Source organism: Erythrolamprus reginae, chromosome 6 (genome assembly GCF_031021105.1).
Source record: "Erythrolamprus reginae isolate rEryReg1 chromosome 6, rEryReg1.hap1, whole genome shotgun sequence".
In the NCBI taxonomy this organism is placed as follows: domain Eukaryota; kingdom Metazoa; phylum Chordata; class Lepidosauria; order Squamata; family Dipsadidae; genus Erythrolamprus; species Erythrolamprus reginae.
The window spans coordinates 10,678,803-10,697,113 of record NC_091955.1 but is presented as its reverse complement, the minus strand read 5'-3'; the positions used below and the strand labels follow the sequence as shown (position 1 = coordinate 10,697,113).

At 42.1% G+C, this 18,311-nt stretch overlaps 1 pseudogene; it reads right to left on the bottom strand.

Moving 5' to 3' along the window:
* Positions 1 to 18,311, bottom strand: part of LOC139168934 (potassium voltage-gated channel subfamily KQT member 1-like) — a 190,181-nt pseudogene that overhangs the window by 146,543 nt on the left and 25,327 nt on the right.

The window sequence follows — 18,311 nt, the reverse complement described above, 5'->3', positions numbered from 1 at the left end:
TTTCCAATGGATTCCAAAGAGAGGCAATCAACAACTTAATCCATAAAGAGACACCCCCCAAGAACCAAGACACAGAACAGGACAATGGTATTGCCCTCCTCCCTTACATCAAAGGCACCACAGATAAAATCAGTAAAATTCTCCGCAAACATAACATCAAGACAGCCTTTGGTACAGATAAAAAAATAGCCAACATCCTAAGAAATCCGAAAGACAATATCCAGCTAGAAAACCAGGGAGTTTATCTAATACCATGTAAAATCTGCCCAGCCACATATATTGGACAAACCAACAGGAGAGTAAATGCACGTGTTGCAGAACATAAGAATGCATTAAGGAAAAAAGAAAAAACCTCCTCCCTTTTCCAACACTTCAAAACTGCAGGACATGAAATTGATTTTGACAGCACTAAATTAATTTCCAAAACAGAACACTACAACAAAAGAATAATCATGGAAGCCATCGAGATAGAAAAACATCCCCAAAATATGAACAAGCGGGATGATACCTCCCGCTTACCAGACATCTGGAAACCAGCCCTCAAAAGTAACCCAGCCATAAAAACTGAAACTAGACTCAGAACACACATTGCAAAACAATCAAATAGCCTGCAAGCTCCAACTACTCAGGATATCACGCCTAATCAACATTCATTAACTAATCAGCATACTTCAGCTACATCAAGGACCCCAGATGTTACCCCACTGACTCACCAGGAAGTTTCTACACAGCAGGCAATTGCTGAGCCATCAAACCACACCCAGCAACCAGTATTTATAGAAGGAAGGCAGCTCAGGTCTCGCAGTGTTCGCCTTAGAACAAGGACAGAAACACCAGCCTGAAGATGATGAGTGTGACCTCGTCGAAACGTCGCCAGAAATTTCCAAATCCTGCACGGGAAGAAACCCAAATATACCAAGACCGTCATATATATAGATCGAATTCCGTCATATACATGCCAGATCGAATCCCAGTAAGGAAGGGTGTGGCTAGCTGATGAGGCCAGAACAAGGCCGAAATGGTACCATCCTAGTCTCCCTTAATTTTTTTTTTAAAAATCAGCTAAAAACATTTGATACATATATATATATATATATATATATATATATATATATATATATATATGTATATATATATATATATGTATATATATTTGTTTTCATAGATTTTCATGGGTACAGGTATGACGGTCTTGGTATGTTCGGGTTTCTTCCCGTGTAGGATTTGGAAATTTCTGGCGACGTTTCGATGAGGTCTCACTCATCATCTTCAGGCTGGTGTTTCTGTCCTTGTTCTAAGGCGAACACTGCGAGACCTGAGCTGCCTTCCTTCTATAAATACTGGTGGCTGGGTGTGGTTTGATGGCTCAGCAATTGCCTGCTGTGTAGAAACTTCCTGGTGAGTCAGTGGGGTAACATCTGGGGTCGTTGATGTAGCTGAAGTATGGTGATTAGTTAATGGTTGTTGATTAGGTGTGATATCCTGACCTCATCGAAACGTCGCCAGAAATTTCCAAATCCTACACGGGAAGAAACCCGAACATACCAAGACTGTCATATATATATATATGTGTGTGTGTGTGTGTGTGTGTGTGTTTTATGTCGGATCACCCTGGTATATAGTTGTCAGCTAAAAAAAACATTTGACACACACACACACACACACACATATTTATTTATTTATTTATTTATTTATTTATTTATTTATTTATTATTTGGATTTGTATGCCGCCCCTCTCCGAAGACTCGGGGCGGCTCACAACAAGTGAAAAACAATCCAATACATAATCCAATTAATTAAAATATTAAAAGTTTAAAAAAAACCCTATACTAACATACACACACACAAGCATACCATGTATAAATTCAGCGGGCCCAGGGGGAGATGTTTAGTTTCCCCATGCCTGACGGCAAAGGTGGGTTTTGAGAAGTTTACACACACACACACACACATACAGTATAGATATAATTATATAATTATATATATATATATATATATAGTTATATATGCAAAAAAAATTCTGCAGGGCTTTCTGCTCACCATTGTACATCAAAGGAGTTGTTATAAAAGACTACCCCAAATTTACATTCTCAGACATGCAGAAGTGATGGATATCCAGAGGAGCTGCGAATTTCTTTCCAGGATGCCTAAAAATGCATCCCAATTTAAAAAAATGTTAAAATAAAGCCGCCCACTACTTTTTAAAGATGTTCTTGGAGTCAGGGCAGTATCAGAGAAGGAATGGAGCTCGCAGCTGTAGCGGTCCAAACCAACGAGGTTATAAGAATCCTCTTTACACAACAGATACACCCAGGGAAGGACATCGTCAAGGAAAGAAACGCTCTGCTTTGAATAATAAAACAACGTGAAACTGAATATTCATACGCTATGTAAATGCAAACAAAAACGAAACAAATCAAGTCATACCTAATGACAAATGTAGCATGTGTTTGAGGGACAATATTCACAGCTTAGTACAAAAGAGGAAAAACTGACGCTTTGGACGTACGGTAAATAAAAGCTCAAACACACACCCGCACACACCTTGGATGGATTCCAAAATCTCTTTCAGCCTGTTTTGACTAGACACATAATACTGTCTTTGTGCTATTCTCTAAGCCAATAATTGAGAAATGCCCCTATAAGTCAAAATGATTTCAAGACTGGGTGATGCAAAGTTGATTGAGTTTATGGGGGAAGATTTGCATAAGATGAAACGAGACCTCCGTGCCCAGGATCTACGAGGAGATTAATTCTGACTGCACAGCAGCGACATCTGTCTTTCCACCTTTGCATGAGATCCGTGGCGCTCCAAACCTATTCGTTTCTGAACCCAATTTTGCCTAGACCGCTTTAAATATGTTGCATTGGAGAAAATATCGGTTTGCATAATAGGTGAAATTCGGGGGAAACATGTCTTTAGCAATTCCACCCTTGTTTGTTGTATTCCCAGATGAGAAAGCAGGAATGTTGGAATTTAAATTTAAATAATATATACAGTGATCCCCCGGGTATTGCGACCCCGATCATTGCGAAATGGCTATATGGCGATTTTGCAACCCGGAAGTAAAAACACCATCTGCGCATGCGCGCCATTTTCTTTCTATGGCCACGCATGCGTAGATGGTGGAGTTTGCCGGGCAGATCAGCTGTCTTCCTAGGCTCGCCACCCTCCCACGCGCTCCCGAGGCCGGTGGGGAGATCCTTCATGCCCCTGCCCGCCGAGTGCCCCAACCGCCGAGTGCCCCAAACGGCAGGATCCGCTCGGTTGCCCGCGGCTTTTTTCCTGCGCGGGACTTTGCTGCTCCTCTCGCTCCTCCTCAGCAGCGGCGGCACGAGCGGCGGCGGCACGAGCGGCGGCCGGACAAGCGGCGGCGGCACGAGCGGCGGCCGGACAAGCGGCGACCGCACCAGCAGCGGCGGCACGAGCGGCGGCCGGACAAGCGGCGGCTGCACCAGCAGCGACGGCACGAGCAGCGGCGGCATGAGCGGTAGCCGGACAAGCGGCGGCGGCACGAGCGGCGGCCGGACAAGCGGCGGGCAGGCGGGCGGGCAGGCAGCTCCTCAGCTGTTGGGCAGGGGTCTTCCCAGGTGCGGAAGTAAAAAACACCATCTGCACATGCGCGGCCATGAAAAAAAGGGCGCGCATGCGCAGATGGTGTTTTTACTTCCGCAGCGCTACTTCGCGAAAACCCACTCATTGCGGGGGGTCCTGGAACAGAACCCTCGCAATGATCGGGGGATCACTGTATTATGTTACTTGTTTACCGTTATTGTTATTATTGTTTAGTGTACTTAAATAAGTAATTAACTATATTAACTAGGATTATTTTTTGTTTGTATGTGTTAGTTTTGTCTTGTTTCCATTTATGGTTCGATTATTTATCTTATATTTTTGTAAATGTGTATATATGTATTTTAAATCAATAAAAATATTAAAATAAGAGAAAGCAGGAATGTTGGATGCTGAGCTTCCAACTTTTATTTATTTTTATTTGATTTTATGTTTGTTTTGTCAAGTATAGCAGTACCTCTACTTACGAACTTAATTTGTTCCGTGACCGGGTTCTTAAGTAGAAAGGTTTGTAAGAAGAAGCAATTTTTCCCATAGGAATCAACATAAAAGCAAATAATGCCTGTGATTGGGAAAACCACAGGGAGGGTGGAGGCCCTGTTTGTGTGCTGATTTTTCCCCACTTTGAAACTAAACCAGAGCAAAGTGTGTTTCACTTTGTGAAAGAAGAAGGACTGTGAATTGCCTCACAGCTGCAAGAACTGATAAGGGACTTATACAAATTACCAGTTTGTTTGGAGATGAGTGCTCTTTGCTATACCAAAAAAGGGCTTAGGTTAAGTGAATTTTCCTTATAAAGAACATTGTTTTGAATTTTCAAACGTATGTGTGTCTGAAATTTGTACCTGTGAATTTTTGGGAGGAGTCTACCAGAGAGCCCAATAGAACAGAGGGATCACCAACAACTTCTGAAGGCAGATGCTCTCTGTGTTCACTTGTTTGCTTGCAGACGTTTCATTACCCAACTAGATAACACCTTCAGTGTTCCGATTTGTTACGTAGCTGGGTAACAAAACATCTGCAAGCAGACATCTCAGCTCAGAGATCACCGAAGTCTTCACAGTTCAATCCTGAGCTACATTCAGTCTATTCTTTTTTTTTTTTTAAATACAATCTCGTTATGCCGGGCTTCACGTTACGAGTCCCAATTAAGTCAGGAATGTAAATTCAAACACACACGCTGTTGTAAAGTAAACAGAGAATCGGTTTATCAAAACAAAAGTGTTGTACACACGCACTTTAAACAGCCAAAGTGCTCTCCCGCAAACCACTACCTGGAATGCTGTGAAAAGCAAAAACAAAACAGAGCAGATAAAGGCAGCTCTGAAGGCATCACAGCCACCCCCCTTCAAGAGTCCACAAAATGTACTTAACTGTGAAATATCCAAAAAGTCTTTGCAAATCCTGGAACAGTCCAAATCAAACAACACTAATAATGCCAATGCTCTTATCAAAGGCAAGAAGATTTTGCTAAATAAGGAAAAACAGAAAGCATGCTGGATAGTATTCTGTCGGGCTCTCTGATAGAATCCTCCCAAAAATTCACAGGTACAAATTTCAGACACACACATGTTTGAAAATTCAAAACAATGTTCTTTATAATGAAAATTCACTTAACCTAAGCCCTCTTTTGGTATAGCAAAGAGCACTCGTCTCCAAAAAAACTGGTAATTTATACAAGTCCCTTATAAGTCCTGTGATATTTAGCTTGCAGCTGTGAGGCAATTCAAAGTCCTTCTTTCACAAAGTGAAACACACTTTGCTCTGGTTTAGTTTCAAAGCAGGGAAATATCAGCACACAAAAAGTCAAAGTCAGTAAAGCAGTCATGAAACACAACAATCAGATAATCCTCCACAATGGCCAAACCCACAGACTGCTCTTTATAGCAGCCTCACTAATTACCCCAGGCCCACCCAACCACAGGTGGCCTCATTTTCTTTGATAATAATCTCTCAGTTGTTGTTGCCTATGCATCGCTCTCCGCATGCGTGGCTGTATCATTAACTCTTGTTCTGAATCCAAGGAGGAGCTAGATAATTGATCTCCTTCTGAGCTGTCTGCCACACTCTCCTCCTCCCTGTCACTCATGTCTTCTTGGTCAGAGGAGCCTTCATCAGCAGATTCCACCCGGGGCAAAACAGGCCTGCAGCATGTGGATGTCTCCCCCACACCCACAGTCCTTGGGGCAGGAGCTGGGCCAGAGCTAACCACAACAATTATTATTTGTTAGATTTGTAGGCCGCCCCTCTCCCTAGACTCGTAAAATCAGTCAAGTTCAATGCCGAACGTAGCATTTTGGTGCTTTCAGTCGCTTTGACAGACTTGAATGTAGGCCTGGGTATAATCACAGTCGGGGAAAACTGAGCAAGCACTGAGAACTTTAACGAATAACAAATCCCTCGGTTCAGACCAAATCACAACAGAATTACTGAAGCATGATCGGAACAGCATGGTGCAGGAATTAACAAGGCTGTTAAATGTGTGCGTCCCGGACGAGGGGAGAAAATAAAAAGGGTGATTATCAAATTGTCCCAAAAAGGGGGAAGAACTGGAAAAGCATCACACTCTATTCAGCCCCCCCCCCCCCCCCCCCCAGTAAAGCCTTTTGTTTTGTTCTACTCAGGCAGCTTCTGGACGTAGAGGAAAACACATTTTGGGGAGAACAAGTTGGGTTCCACTCATGCAGTTGACTGGAAATTGTTGCCCAGCATTCTGTAAACTGTGCAGCGGGACCTGTATCTAAATTTTCAGAAAGACGTTGTCCCTTTGCAGCAGAGGTGGGTTCCTGCCAGTTTGGACCGGTTCTATAGAACCGATAGCGGAATTTCCCCCAACTCACCAAAGCAGCAGCAATACTCCAGAATACCCCCAGAACCGCCTTCTGCCGCACGAATCCCAGCGGCCGATACGGTCCCACAGAGTTGGCCTTCTCCGGGTCCCGTCAACCAAACAATGTTGTTTGGCGGGCCCCAGGGGAAGAGCCTTCTCTGTGGCGGCCCCGGCCCTCTGGAATCAACTTCCCCCGGAGATTAGAACGGCCCCCACCCTCCTTGTCTTTCGCAAGTTACTTAAGACCCACCTATATCGCCAGGCATGGGGGAACTAAGACATCTCCCCCAGGCTTATTATATTTCATGTTTGATGTGTATGTGCTATATGGTTTTTAATTGTTGAGGTTTTTATATATTTTATTATTAGATTTGTTCCATTGTTATACTGTTTTTATTACTGTTATGAGCCGCCCCGAGTCTTCAGAGAGGGGCGGCATACAAATCTAATGAATAATAATAATAATAATAATAATAATAATAATAATTATTATTATTATTATTATTATTATTATTATTATTATTAGCTGGCTGGAAACACAATACACACACACACCGAACTGGCTCTCAGAGGGGCACCACAGCTGCCGCCATCTTGTTTTTCGTTTCTTTTTATATCTTGATTGGATTTGAAGGTAAGTCCACCAATCCATATTTATATTTTGTGTGATTAATTCTCCTCTGCTCTTTAGTTTAGGGTTTGGGAGGCTTGCAGAGTGCCCCTGGGGGCTGTGGAGGACAAAAACATTTTTTCTTACTTATCTCTTTGAAATCTTGCCTTCTGCCACACGAATCCCAGTGACCGGTTAGGTCCCACAGAGTTGGCCTTCTCCGGGTCCCGTCAACTAAACAATGCCGTTTGGCGGGACCCAGAGGAAGAGCCTTCTCTGTGGCGGCCCCGACCCTCTGGAACCAGCTCCCCCCAGAGATTAGAACTGCCCCCACCTTCCTCGCCTTTTGTAAACTCCTTAAAACCCACCTCTGCCATCAGGCGTGGGGGAACTGAAATATCTCCCCCAGGCTTATACAGTTTATGTATGGTATGTTTGTGTGTATGTTTGCTTTTAATAATGGGGTTTTTAGTGTTTCTCTTACATTATTAGATTTGTTATACAGTGCTCCCTCGATTTTCGCGGGGGATGCGTTCCAAGACCGCCCGCGAAAGTAAATTTCCGCGAAGTAGAGATGCGGAAGTAAATACACTATTTTTGGCTATGAACAGTATCACAAGCCTTCCCTTAACACTTTAAACCCCTAAACTGCAATTTCTCATTCCCTTAGCAACCATTTAGATTATTACTCACCATGTTTATTTATTAAAGTTTATTTAAATTTTTTTTTATTAAAGGTGGACGAAAGTTTGGCAATGACGTATGATGTCGTCGGGCAGGAAAACCCGTGGTATAGGGGGGGGAACCGCAAAGTATTTTTTAATTAATATTTTTGAAAAACCGTGGTATAGCCATTTCGCGAAGTTCGAACCTGCGAAAATCGAGGGACCACTGTATATTGTTTATTATTGCTGTGAGCTGCCCCGAGTCTACGGAGAGGGGCAGCATACAAATCTAACTAACAAACAAACAAACAAATAAACAAACAAATAAATAATGCACTGTATGTGGGCCTGCATAAGACTTGTCATGGAATCTACCATTGCCACGCAACGATGCCTCTAAAATTGCTGAAAAAGCGGATCGGTCATGAAAGTTGGCATGCGAAAGTAAAATTGTTGCTGTTGAGACTCCTTCGCCACCCCTTCACAACTTGGAGAGCCCCCAGCAGCATTGTGTATTCTGTAGGTGCCGGTCGGGCCACTACGATTTGGTGGGAATGGCCGCTTGGTGATGCCACACAGGCAGGAAATCACCATACAGCCACCAAACAAGGACATTGTTAAGATAAGCGCCCGACTCTGGAATTCCTTTCTGTTTGAGTTATAGTTGGCACGCAGCCTGGCTGACTATCGGTGCCAGCAGAAAACTTAATGATTTGGCCAGACTATCCATGAAAACCTCTATTGCTTGTTATTCCTGCCTTTGTCAGATGTCTGAATGGCCTTAATCCTAATTTGATCTTCACTTTGGGAATATTACATTTCTATGAAAAGATAAAATGGTTGTGTGTTTTTTTAAGGAAACAAAGAAACCAGGAATTTTATATCAAAGCCTTTTAAGAAACTGGGGAAGCGAACAAGACACTTAACAATCAGTTGTACTCAGAAAAGCGTAACAGTAATTATTATTATTATTTTTTTAATTCTAGTTAGCGCAGTCAGAAAAGCAGCACACATGTATTAGAAATCCATCAAATGATTGTTCAGAAAATTAGTGGGAAGAAATACAGAGAGGTGAAATGATCGTGTTCTCATTGAGAAGGGCAACCAGATTAGACGGTGGGACTGATTTAACCCATCAAGGCAAATTTAGGGATTTAAGAAGTGAGAGAAAGCAATAGGTGACTACAGAAAGAGTTCACAAGTCCTATGTACAAGGTGGGACGCATAGCTTCTTTTCACGCATGTTCATAAAAAGATATGAGTGTGTATGATTGTGTAGCAGATAGGTTTTTATAACAATGCATTTTTAAATTAGTTTTTTAAATTTTTTAACATTAGATTTGTATTTATATTGTATTGCTGTTATGTTGTGAGCCGCCCCGAGTCTTCGGAGAGGGGCGGCATACAAATTGAAATTATTATTATTATTATTATTATTATTATTATTATTATTATTATTATTATTATTAGCCAAATCCCAGGAGACAGGTGGATACTGGTATTCCTTTGTTTATTTATTACATTGGTATGCCATCCATTTTATCCAGAGATGATTCTATAATCAAATAAATGAACCCACAAACAACACAGAGAGGCAGACACACACATACACATACACACACACACACAAAAACCACATACTTACATACATACCTGGGAGTAATCTCATCAATCCTGGAGGAGGGAATTCATCAAAATTGAGCCAGCTTGGGGCAAAGGCTTTGGATTACTAATTTACAAGTTAATTAAGTAATTGAGTGACGGCTTGGCAGCCAAGTAAACATTTGCACATATTTGTATACTTGGCATAAGTCCTTTCAATTTGGTTGCTTAATAAAGGAAACAGACAGAACCAAAGACCCTTGTTGCCATTCCCTGGAGGATTAGCCTCATTCCTGGCAGAATGCAGAAAGCTCTGGGCTCTCTGCTCTTTGTGAGAAAGGAAGAAAAAAACACCCCAAAGTACTGAGCCAGGTATCAGCAAAAATCCAATCCAAGACATGTGGTCTCTTCTAAGGAGAAGCAGAAATATTACGTCAAGGTTAAATATGGAGCATGTTGAAAAAATGAGCAGTATTTAACTGAGAAGGTAGATAAAAATGAGATTTGCTCAGAAAAACTAGCCCTTGTTAAAACAGCCATGGAAATACAGGTAGCCTCTATCCATCCATCCATCCACCAATCCATTCATCCATCCATCCATGCATCCATCCATCCACCAATCCATCCATCCATCCATCCATCCATCCATCCATCCATCTATCTATCTATCTATCTATCTATCTATCTATCTATCTATCTATCTATCTATCTATTATCTCTCTCTCTCTCTTTCTATCTATCTATTATATCTATCTATCTATCTATCTATTATCTCTCTCTCTCTTTCTATCTATCTATTATATCTATCTATCTATCTATCTATCTATATCTATCTATCTATCTATCTATCTATCTATCTATCTATCTATCTATCTATCTATATATATATATATATATATATAGTAGTCGGCTATAAATAAATTAACTGCCTTGAAATGGTCCTGGGTTGGGCTTAGAGGCAAAAAGGAGCTGTGATGTTCCTTCAATATACCAGGGTGATCCGACATAAAAAACAACAACAACAACAACAACAACAACAACATATAGCCCCTCCCTGGTACAGAGCTGGAAGGGATCTGATCTGATAGCTCAACTGCTAATTCTCTGCCTTACAAGGCAGAGTCCACCGGATCGAATCCCAGTAAGGAAGGGTGTGGCTAGCTGATGAGGCCAGAACAAGGCCAAAATGGGACCATCCTAGTCTCCCTTAATTTTAAAATTCCAGCTAAAAAAAAAAAACATTTGACACACACACACACACACACACACACACACACACATATATATATACAGTGTTCCCTCGATTTTCACAGATTCAAACTTCACGGAAAGTCTATACCCCGTTTCTTTTTTTCTTAAAGAAAAAACCTCCTCCCTTTTCCAACACTTCAAAACTACAGGACGTGAAATTGATTTTGACAGTACTAAATTAATTTCCAAAACAGAACACTACAGCAAAAGAATAATCATGGAAGCCATCGAGATAGAAAAACATCCCCAAAATATGAACAAGCGTGATGATACCTCCCGCCTACCAGACATCTGGAAACCAGCCCTCATTAACAAACGTATCCCAGCCATAGAAACTGAAACCAGACTCAGAACACACATTGCAAAACAACCAAGTAGCCTGCAAGCTCCAACTACTCAGGATATCACCCTAATCCACAATCATTAACTAATCAGCATACCTCAGTTAAATCAACGACCCCAGGTGTTACCCCACTGACTCACCAGGAAGTTTCTACACAGCAGGCAATTGCTGAGTCATCAAACCACACCCAGCCACCAGTATTTATAGAAGGAAGAGAGCTCAGGTCTCGCTGTGTTCGCCCTAGAACAAGGACAGAAGCACCAGCCTGAAGATGACGAGTGGGACCTCGTTGAAATGTTGCCAGAAATTTCTAAATCCTACACAGGAAGAAACCCAAATATACCAAGGCCGTCATACTTGTACCCTTGAAAATCTACGAAAAAATATATATATATATGACGTCTTGGCCATTTTTCTGGAATGCTACAGAGCCGTAATGGCAAACCTTTTTTCCTTCGAGTACCAAAAATGCATGGACAAGTGTGATAGCAAGCGCCCATGTGCCAACACCCGTAACTCAATGTCCCCTATGTGTCCCGTACGCTGCACATGCATGTGTGACCTCCACCACCCCTCCACGCAAACACGCACAGCCTCCCCTACACCACCACCAAAAATGCCTTCCCAGAGCCTCCACACGAGCTCTGTATTTACCTAGCATCCAAAACGGGCGTGGAGACTCTTGGGAGGGGAGGGATGGCGTAGGCGGGGCCAGCCTAAAATCAGCTGACCAACACACACATGTGTGCTGGAGCTGAGCTAGTGCAATGCCTCATGTGCCCACAGATACGGCTCCGTGTGCCACTTGCGGTATGCGTGCCATAGGTTTGCCATCACGGCCATAGCTTCTCCTCTTTTGCCAATTTAGCAGTTCGAAAGCATGTAAAAATGCAAGTAGAAACATAGGGACCACCTTTGGTGGGAAGGCAACAGCTTTCCATATGCTTTTAGTCATGCCGGGTCATATGGCTACAGAGACATCTTCAGACAGCACTGGTTTTCAGCTGAGATGAGCACCGCCCCCTAGAGTCAGGAACAGCTAGCACATATATGCAAGAGGAACCTTTACCCTTTACCTTAATAGGGTCTCCTGCTTGGGGTTGGACTAGAATGAATTGGACTCCTTTCTGTTAAACGTGTAATTGAACCTGAGTAGGTATATTTAGAATATCTCCGGGACCGCCTTCTGCCGCACGAATCCCAGCGACCGATTAGGAGTTGGCCTTCTCCGGGTCCTGTCGACTAAACAATGTCATTTGGCGGGTCCCAGGGGAAGAGCCTTCTCTGTGGCGGCCCCGACCCTCTGGAACCAGCTCCCCCCTGAGATTAGAACTGTCCCCACCCTCCTTGCCTTTCATAAACTCCTTAAAACCCACCTCTGCCATCAGGCATGGGGGAATTGAGACATCACCCCCGGGCGTATACAATTTATGTATGGTATGTTTGTGTGTATGTCTGCTTTAATAACGGGTTCTGTTTGTTTTTTATGTTTTTAAATTATTAGATTTGTCTTGAATTGTTTTATTGTTGTTGTGAGCCGCCCAGAGTCTACGGAGAGGGGCGGCATACAAATCTAATAAATAGATAGATAGATAGATAGATAGATAGATAGATAGATAGATAGATAGATAGATAGATAGACAGACAGACAGACAGACAGACAGACAGACAGACAGACAGACAGACAGACAGACAGACAAACAAATTTTCTCAAGGCCTTATTTCCAGTTGCCAGAACTGATATTTTGGCTATGACAATTTATATCTTATTAGATTGGATTAGATCCCTTCCAACTCTAATAATAAATAAATGAGCCAAATCACCTTGTCTTTTGTGCAGTTAATACTCAAAGGGAATAGCTTAGGTCTTACTGACCTAAGAGGTCAGTAAGGGGCGTGAATAAATGCACCGTGTGCCTACTGTCCCTGTCCTAATGTTTCTCTATTATTAGTACCAATATCATGAATATAAACATTGTTATATCTTTGCATACCACCAATACGTACTTGAGAAATAATTGTCAGCAAACACGACAGAAAGCAACGAGGAACAGGACCTTGGATAGCTCCAAGTAAGTCCTCTTCGCTTAATTTTTTTTTAAAAAAATATTTGGTTACAAACAGGATGCCGATTATTTATTTACTTATTATATTTTATTCTGCTTAAACACACTCTGGATTCAAAGGTACCAAGGTCGACTTTGGAAAAGATTCAAAAATAGAACATGGATTAAACCCCACTTCCCTAATCACAGCATCCACTCTAAGACCAGTGTTGGTTTCCAGATGCTTACCAATGCATTCTTTAAGGTGACCTTTGACCTCAGAACCCTAACAGGTTTGTGTCTGATTTGGGGGATTTAACAGCCTTTTCAAAATGACATGACTTTTAAAATTTGGAGGAGGCATTCCCACTCCAGGGAATTGAAGTCCGTGCCTCTGAAAGTTATTAAGATCGAAAAACATTGGTAAAAAGACACAAGATTCCTTTGGAATCCTATGGTCCAGTTGTCCGATGAAGACTTATTTGCACAGTAAAAGATTAGATTAGATTAGATTTATTGGATTTATATGCCGCCCCTCTCCGAAAACTCGGGGCGGCTCACAACCAGATAAAAACAATACATAATAACAAATCAAATACCCACCAATCCAATTACAATTTTAAGCTAAAAATTCATAAAAACAACCCCAGAATATTAAAACAAGCACACAATCAATCTAACACCAAAACAACATGGGCAAGGGGGAGATGTTTCAGTTCCCCCATGCCTGACGGCAGAGGTGGGTTTTAAGGAGTTTGCGAAAGGCAAGGAGGGTGGGGGCAATCCTAATCTCAGGGGGGGAGCTGGTTCCAGAGGGTCGGAGCCGCCACAGAGAAGGCTCTTCCACTGGGTCCTGCCAGACGACATTGTTTAGTCGACGGGACCCGGAGAAGGCCAACTCTGTGGGACCAAACCGGTCGCTGGGATTCGTGCAGCAGAAGGCGGTCCCGGAGATATTCTGGTCCAGTGCCATGAAGGGCTTTATAGATCATAACCAACACTTTGAATTGTGACCGGAAACTGATCGGCAACCAATGCAGACTGCGGAGTGTTGGAGTGATATGGGCATACTTAGTGAAGCCCATAATTGCTCTCGCAGCTGCATTCTGCACGATCTGAAGTTTCCGAACACTTTTCAAAGGTAGCCACATGTAGAGAGCGTTACAGTAGTCGAGCCTCGAGGTGATGAGGGCATGAGTGACTGTGAGCAATGACTCACTGTCTAAGTAGGGCCGCAACTGGCGCACCAGGCGAACCTGGGCAAACGCCCCCCTCGCCACAGCTGAAAGGTAAACTAATGATGTGCCTCAAAAATATTATAATGTTGAAATGTTTATTAATTATTGGCCTCTGTTCCTGTCAAGTGCTCCAGATGGAGTGTTTAGTTCTATTCAAACAGCATCTGTAAAAATGCACGTGATTTAACCTAGTGTTAACTTCGGCTGCTAGAATAACCTCACTCGTTCATTCTACAATTCTTGGCTCAAAATACAAATTCCCTCCTGTCTCATTTTGCTGAAAGAGGAACAGCAGGAGACCATGAAAACATTTTATTATGACAGAGCACCCTCTAACGTCCAACCATCAAAACAGAGCAACATTCCTCGTGCCTTTTTTTAAACCAACCAATGCAGAAAACACACTGAAAAAATACTTTATATTATTTTGTACACAACACAGTTCCTGCAATTTCTTAGGGCGTAGGAATTTTCCAATTTGTCGGGCCGAATCCTTCAATTATTTCCCCTTCTGCTTAAGTAAGTGATCCGCCCCAATGCTAAAATACAAATCAAAGACTGTTATTTCACATATGTTGGATAAATACATGTTCCTATGTGTTCTGTCGGGCTCTCTGCTGGAATCCTCCCAAAAATTCACAGGTACAAACTTCAGACACACACATGTTTGAAAATTCAAAACAATGTTCTTTATCATGAACATTCACTTAAACCAAGCCCTCTTTTGGTATAGCAAAGAGCACTTGTCTCCAAACAAACTGGTAATTTGTACAAGTCCCTTATCACTTCTGTGATACTTAGCTTGCAGCTGTTAGGCAATTCACAGTCCTTCTTTCACAAAGTGACACACACTTTGCTCTGGTTTAGTTTCAAAGCGGGGAAAAATCAGCACACAAAAGGTCAAAGTCAGTAAAGCAGTCACGAAACACAACGATCAGATAATCCTCCACAATGGCCAAACCCACAGGCTGCTCTTTATAGCAGCCTCACTAATGACCACAGCCCCACCCAACCACAGGTGGCCTCATTTTCTTTGATAATAATCTCTCAGTTGTTGCTGGCTATGCATCGCTCTCCGCATGCGTGGCTGTAGCATTAACTCTTGTTCTGAATCCAAGGAGGAGCTAGATAATTGATCTCCTTCTGAGCTGTCTGCCACACTCTCCTCCTCCCTGTCACTCGTGTCTTCTTGGTCAGAGGAGCCTTCATCATCAGATTCCACCGGGGGCAAAACAGGCCTGCAGCATGTGGATGTCTCCCCCACATCCACAGTCCTTGGGGCAGGAGCAGGGCCAGAGCTAACCACAACACTATAGAACTGGCCCGACAGTAGAAAGTTCTGATTTAATAGTTTGCGTAACTACCCTTTCAGCCCTAAGGAGCATGATTAGAAAAAGAACTCTATCGATCCTTTATTAATCAGATTGTAAACCTTGCTAATGATGCCGATTGCCATGATCCAATCAGAGGCAGCAGTTTGGCCCAGTTCTACGAACTGGTAGCAGCTGCAGCCGGAGGCTCCGCCCACCTGCCCAGAATGTTTCTGAGCATGTGCAGAAGCGTTACACATGCACAAAATGGTAGTAGAGGGTTTTAGAACTCACTACTGATCAGAATCATCAGTTATCCACATTGTATGATGAATTCTGGCTGAATGACCAAAATGCAGAGCAGATCGGTACAGTGAACTGGACGAAACATTCAACTAATTATGCAGCAGGCATTTTGGAAATCACAAACAGAAGCTGCGGTTAGTTAGTATGATTCTCTGAATTGAGTTCAATTCATTATAAATTATATTGCGTATAAGCTGATATTAAAAGTCTGAGTTTCAAATGTAAGTTAGAAGAAAGCATAAAAGCACCTAGAACAAGAGGAAACAGAATTTTATAAAGTCTGGGATAAGGTCTATGATTGGTTGAACAGAAGATTAAGGAATAATCAGAGAACTAAATATATTATAAATAAGTAAATAGTCATAGTTAAATAGCTATTAATCTGTAAATAGTAAAATTGTAATCTATTATTAGAATGCTAAGTAGTTAAGAACAAAAGAGAAAGTTTTAGTATGAAATATAAGCATGTGTTTCTTTGCACGAAAAGATTGGTAAAGGTTTTTCTCTGGAAACTTCTGACAAGAGCTTGTTGGTGTTTTGCTTTGTTTTAATAAAATAAAATAAAATAAATAAATAAAAGCACATAGAACCATTAACACCTCCCATAAAACCTAGAAGGTTGGCCATTGTATTTATTTATTCGAATATTTATGGAGGTCACAAAAGAGATTGCTGAGACCCACTCTGGTCAATTTTTTTTGGCAGCATATAAACATTACGGATTTTTATTCATAATCACCAATTTGTACAGTAAACATGTCTTCAACTAACAAATGTGCTTTAATTTAAACTTTGGTGGTGTCAAAAACAACTCCAATATCAAGAGGGGAAAAATCCAACATTCAGAACACCCAATGAAAAAATACCCTATTCTGTCCACCTCAAAGTAATTTCTTGTCCCAGATGTTTTCTAACAAAAAGGAAGTTAGTGATGGAAATATGATCTGCAGACAAATGATATTCTTAAACATATAAAACAGTTACGATACACCAATGTTCGAAAAGCTACTATATAATGTAGCTTCAATGTAAGCAGCAGTTCTTCACTAGATCTCACAAATAATGCTAGTAAGGAAACAAAAAATAAAAGTACAAAAAGGGGTTTCAAAAACATTGTTTAACATAACATCCCATTGCTTTTGGGAACAGTACCTCATGCATAGACCTTGAGACTCTTTGTTATACACAAATATAAAATTAACTGATTCCCAAAACCTAGGCAAGGAGGGCAGGGGCAATCCTAATCTGGTTCCAGAGGGTCAGGGCCGCCACAGAGAAGGCTCTTCCCCTGGGTCCCGCCAGACGACATTGTTTAGTCGACGGGACCCGGAGAAGGCCAACTCTGTGGGACCTAACCGGTCGCTGGGATTCGTGCGGCAGAAGGCGGTCCCGGAGATATTCTGGTCCGATGCCATCTACTTGCTGGTCACGAGCAACCTAGACCCCCGAGGCTTGCCATCCGATTTTGTGTTCAGATAAAAACATCCAAGACACCAATTCAACAATCCTAGGGAGAAAATATAACAACTGGACTTACTGTGAGACGTCTGTCACAGCAGGCAGAAAAGCCTCTTCAGCCGGCAGGTCCACATCGTCAATGAAGCTGCCGGCTCTCGACATCCCACCACTGTTGCCTTCCAGATGTTTCTTGACTAAGTTTAGAAGGTGAAAAATGGGAAATGGAACGCTCGTTAATCTAGGCAGGGAGGTTAAATTCCTCCAGCATGTCCTTTTTACTGTATATACGTAAGCTATCACATGTAAACGGGAACAATCCCCATACTTCAGGCAGGGGCTGCTACTTACCGCGGCCAGCAGGGAGATGCACATAGTTTTGGGTTGCCGGCAGGCACGCGCGCACAACCCAGTGAGATTTAGCTTCTGCGCATGCACAGGAAGCAAAATCTCGTGAGAGGCCGCGTGTGCACGAGAGATTTCAGCAATTTTTTTTTTGCTTCCATGAAGGCGCAGGAGCAAAACAAATGCCGAAATCTCTCGCGCACGAAATCTCCCTCGCAAGTTTTAATTTATTTATTTGTTTATTAGTTAGATTTCTATGCCACCCTTCTCGAGGCGACTCAGGCGTACAACATTATAAATGGAACAATAGGTAAAGAAATCTAAGTGACTATAAAAAATTATACAAATTACTAAAAAAAAAAAGTATTAAAAACCCCATATACAGTCATGAGAATTCATCCAATTCAATCATGCATAGTATCGGCTGGAGACAATATCACCACTCCCGGCCCCCATGCCCACCGGCAGTGGTAGGCCTTTGGAGCTTTACGAAAGACCAGCAGGGAGGGAGCGGTACATCTCTCCAGCGGGACAAAATCCTTGTGTGTCCAATCAGATTTGGCCAATAAAGAATTCTGTTCTGTTCTATTCTATTCTATTCTCGTCTCGTCTATTCCACTCCACTCGATTCTATGTCTTATTTCATGATTCCACACTTTACAAACCTGTTATTTTTGTATTCGTCCTTTCTTCCACCCACTGATCCAAGACAGATTCTTCTGATTCTTGATGATTGC